The sequence below is a fragment of the Entelurus aequoreus genome, linkage group LG12 (assembly GCF_033978785.1).
Source record: "Entelurus aequoreus isolate RoL-2023_Sb linkage group LG12, RoL_Eaeq_v1.1, whole genome shotgun sequence".
NCBI classification, from domain to species: Eukaryota; Metazoa; Chordata; class Actinopteri; order Syngnathiformes; family Syngnathidae; genus Entelurus; species Entelurus aequoreus.
The window spans coordinates 24,205,567-24,210,914 of record NC_084742.1 but is presented as its reverse complement, the minus strand read 5'-3'; positions in this window follow the sequence as shown (position 1 = coordinate 24,210,914).

Genomic DNA, 5,348 nt, shown 5'->3' with positions numbered 1-5,348 from the left:
CGGTGGCCGAGCAGGAGGTTGCGGCTTAGCACGCCGTTGTGCCACCCCACTCGCACAGCTCCCAGTACTAGCCCCCCCCTCAAAAAGCGGATCCCAGACGCGTTCCTTGCGGATTGGAACCGTCTTCAAGGGTGGGTGGAGGGTGGTCAGGGGGAGGGCTGAATCCTCTCCTCTAAATTGTCCAAAATGTCTATTGTCACCCCCCACTTGAGACTGGGACTGACTAGAGTTAGTCCTTAAAAAAATGTCCTGATAATGATTAATCGCAGAATTAAAGTCACTTGAAAATGGCTGGCAGGAAGAATTGACATGATGTCTAAAAAAGTCTTTGTCTATGACGTCATCCAAAATGGACGGGACAACGTCATCAAGCGACGTGTCATCAGGGGGTGCCGACGGAATGACGTCATAGCTGCAGTCCCAGTGATTGACAGGCCAGTCATAACAGTCTTCGGTAAGGTAGTTGATGGGATTAACAGACCTTTGAAGAGGGAAATCTTGGGCTGAATGTAGCTTGCTGTGTACCGGCGGAGGAGTCTGTGGGAGGGGCGCGTCTTGGCAGCGAAGTGAAGACCTCTTTGGTGGCTTCCGTCTTCGCTGACGCGTCCGGTGGTGCGGAGGTGTGGCGATGTCCTCGGGCCAAACGGAGTGGATTGGGACCAACTTTCCGTTAGGACCCCAGATCAGGTCCTGGCGCTCCGAGGGGGAATAGCGGAGAGTCTCCGCCTCCATTGCTCGCAACACCATCCACGCACCTTCGTCCATCTCCTCCGACGTGCTCGTTGCGGGAGAACTTCTTGCTGGCTTCCTACTGTAACGACCGGGTCGCATCGTGGTGCGAGGTGTTCTCCCAAGGATGCAGACGGGCTCGGACACAGCTTGCAGGTAGGAAAATGATTTATTTTACAACTAAATCAGACAAGAGAAAAACAAAAACGACTAGCATGGGAGCTAGCAAGCAAAATAATCTAGCATGAGAGCTAGCAGGAAGCAAAGTGGTCGTCAGCTGTTGCATGAGAACAAACTAGGAAGCCAGGCAGAGTGCTGCCCGGGCGAAGACTAAATAGCCCTCTGATTAGCGCTCGGGCAACAGGTGCGCGTCCCGAAACGCTAACCAGAGGCAGGTGAGCAAAATCTGCCGTCATGGCAACAGAAACAAAACACACGTGACACGAAACTGTAAACAAACTGTGATCCGAGCAGCGGATCCTAACATTAGGTTTAATATTGTTGATCCACGTGTGCAATGTTTGCTGTGTGTATTAACGCTAAACCTTTTTTATTTATGTAACATACACACTGGACATTATTTATGTAAAATACACAATGGACGTTATACTTTTGTAATGTTTATATTTTCAGTCTTACAAACCTAAATAAAGGAAAGCATATACATTAAAAAATGAGGAAGAAAAGTACTTCAAAAGAAGAAACATCAATCAACAAAACTTAGCTTGTGTTTCTTCATGCTGTTAACTATCAGTCTCACTGCACACGCTGGAAACAGGATGATGAATTTATTGATAGTGCAGTGTGAAAGCTGAAGTGTTTACTTTGTAAATAAGTAAATGCAGTCTCAAAGAAATATATAACCCACAAAGGCCTGAGACCTTGGGCTGTTGACACAGCGCCCCTCTTCATTATGTAGTTGAAAAGCCCTGCTATAGCGCCTCCCTGCCACACCCGCTGGATTAGAGGTATTCTTTATCCCTTTAAAATTTGAGAAAACTAACCCCAATTGAAAAGTAATTGAAAAGTAAATGTAATTGAAAAGTAGATAATTGATGAGCCTTTTGCTTCATGTCAATATTTGCATGTACTTATGACTGATGCATGTTTGTTTATTTATTTCTTTTTCGTTTTTTCTTTTTTTTCCAATTTTATATATAACTTTTGTTGGTTACTTATTTGGGGGAGTAAAAAAATAACATTTGACATGTGTATAATTGTATTTCTGGATTGTATATGTCGAAATCTAATAAATGTTTGAAAAAAAACAGCACAACATTTTGGTTTCTATTTATTTGTATAAAACATTAAGAAATTTAAAAAGAGATGGTGTTTGAATGCGGTGGTTCCTCTGAGCCGCCCCTATTGACTTGGGCACCTTGGCCTTGTACTTGACGCCTTCAGTCACGAACCTGCCTTTCGGTTAGACTAGGGGTGTCAAACTCATTTTAGCTCAGGGGACCCACGGAGGAAAATCTATTCTCACACTGGTAATATCATGGCATTAATATTTCAAAATAAAGACAAATTAAAGATTGTTTTCTTTGTCTTACTTTGGCTAAAAAAAAAAACAAGTACATTCTGAAAATGTACACGTTACAATTAATCCTCTTGGCAAAACACTTCTAGTTGAAAATTCTGAGGAACAAAATGGTGCAGTTTTAAAAACACCATGAAGAACACAATCAACTTGGACTTTTTCTCAATGTTTTTACAAAGCTATTAAACTTTAAAGGCCTACTGAAATGATTTTTTAAAATTTAAACGGGAATAGCAGATCCATTCTATGTGTCATACTTGATCATTTCGCGATATTGCCATATTTTTGCTGAAAGGATTTAGTAGAGAAAATCGACGATAAAGTTCGCAACTTTTGCTCGCTGATAAAAAAAAGGCTTGCCTGTACCGGAAGTAGCATGACGTCACAGGAGCTAGTATTCCTCACAATTCCCCATTGTTTACAATGGAGCGAGAGAGATTCGGACCGAGAAAGTGACGATTACCCCATTAATTTGAGCGAGGATGAAAGATTCGTAGATGAGGAACGTTACAGTGAAGGACTTGAGAGGCAGTGATGGACGTATCTTTTTTCGCTCTGACCGTAACTTAGGTACAAGCTGGCTCATTGGATTCCACACTCTCCTTTTTCTATTGTAGATCACAGGTGTGAATGAATGATGGGTTTTTTAACATGTAAAGCGACTTTGGGTACTTAGAAAAGCGCTATATAAATCCCAGGTATTATTATTATTATGTACATGTAACTACACGGTTAAAAATTCTCAGCCTGGTAAGGCTTAACAATGCTGTTGCTAACGACACTAAGGCTAATTTAGCAACTTAGCAACTGGAACTCACAGAACTATGTACTCTCTCCTTTTTCTATTGTGTATCACGGATTTGTATTTTAAACCACCTCGGATACTATATCCTCTTGAAAATGAGAGTCGAGCACGCGAAATGGACATTTAAAGTGACTTTTATCTCCAAGACAATACATCGGTGACACACTTAGCTACTGAGCTAACGTGCTAGCATCATTCTCAAATGAAGATAGAAACAAAATAAATAAACCCCTGACTGGAAGGATAGACAGAAGAGCAAAAATACTATTAAACCATGTACATGTAACTACACGGTTAAAAATGCTCAGCCTGGTAAGGCTTAACAATGCTGTTGCTAACAACACTAAGGCTAATTTAGCAACTTAGCAACCGGAACTCACAGAACTATGTACTCTCTCCTTTTTCTATTGTGTATCACGGATTTGTATTTTAAACCACCTCGGATACTATATCCTCTTGAAAATGAGAGTCGAGCACGCGAAATGGACATTTAAAGTGACTTTTATCTCCAAGACAATACATCGGTGACACACTTAGCTACTGAGCTAACGTGCTAGCATCGTTCTCAAATGAAGATAGAAACAAAATAAATAAACCCCTGACTGGAAGGATAGACAGAAGAGCAAAAATACTATTAAACCATGTACATGTAACTACACGGTTAACAATTCTCAGCCTGGTAAGGCTTAACAATGCTGTTGCTAACGACGCTAAGGCTAATTTAGCAACTTAGCAGCTGGAACTCACAGAACTATGATAAAACATTAGCGCTCCACCTACGCCAGCCAGCCCTCATCTTCCCATCAACAGCCGTGCTCACCTGCGTTCCAGCGATCAACGGCGCGACGAAGGACTTCATCCGTTGTTTTGGCGGCAAGCATCGGCTAGGCGTCTTCTATCAGGGTAAGTAGTCCTTGTTGTGTTGCTGTAAGTATTGTACTTAGCCGCTAAGACACCGATCGATCTCACCTACAACGTTCTTCTTTGCAGCCTCCATTGTTCATTAAACAAATTGCAAAAGATTCACCAACACAGATGTCCAGAATACTGTGGAATTTTGTCGAAGAAAACAGAGCTTTGGGTATTGTGTCCAATAGGGCCCAAACACTTCCGTGCATTTTATGACGTCACGCGCATAAATCATATCCAAAGGAGATTTTCAACCGGAAGTGTGGCAAGTGTTTGCATGTTTCATTTCGTTATTTAATCCGCTGAGTGGATAATTTACAATGAAAGAAAGGTATTGTGCGTCGATACTGCCGCCTTCTGCTGCCAGCCACAACAGGAGCAGCTGATTGCTTGCACCTGTGCTGATTGGAGTAGTGGCAGCCAATCCAGAGGGCCTTGAAAGTCAGCTGACACGTCATCTTTAAACACTGTCATGGGTGACGTGGGTTACACTTGAATTGTCATTCCGAGATCCACTGGACACATTTAGAACAGCAGTTTTTTTCATTAAAAATGCAGCTCATTTTTATATTTTGCAAACTGATTTTGCGGGCTGCGGGCCAGATTAAACTTCTGCAGGCCGTACGTTTGACACCCCTGGGTAAGACTATAACTTTAAACTGGATCGTCAGATTGGCACAGAAGTTAAGTCCATCTTTTTTCCATTTACGGCAGCTGGTAAAGTTAAAAGACTTATTTAGAGGCGGCATTTTGAGACAATAATCCACGCCTTCATCACATCCCAGCTGGATTACTGTAATGCCCTATATTTTGAAGTTAGACAGTCCTCCCTCTCCCGTTTGCAGCTTGTCTGGTACATTACTTCTGTTTTAACCTCACTCCACTTTTTGCCTGTGCTTTTGTTACAGTCAATTTTAAGATTAGAAGCTTATTTGTTTGTATATCTTTATTGGGGCCCTAACATGAAAAAACAACTTTTCTTACCTATTGGTACTTGCTGTTGTGAATGTGATATCTGCATAAATCCGGAAAATGTTTAATCAAAGTGGGGAGGCATTGCAGAGATATTTATAAAACAATCTTGCCTTCCTTTTTACTTCTGCCAAACAAGCTGTTTGGAACGTGCAAAATTGGTGACGTCACAAATTGGACACACCGTCAGCAGGTTATCCATACATACTATAAATTAGGGCTGCGAATCTTTGGGTGTCCCACGATTCGATTCAATATCGATTCTTGGGGTCACGATTCGATTCAAAATCGATTTTTTCAGATTCAACACGATTCTCGATTCAAAAGGATTCTCTATTCATTGAATACATAGGATTTCAGCAGGATCTACCCCAGTCTGCTGATATGCAAGTA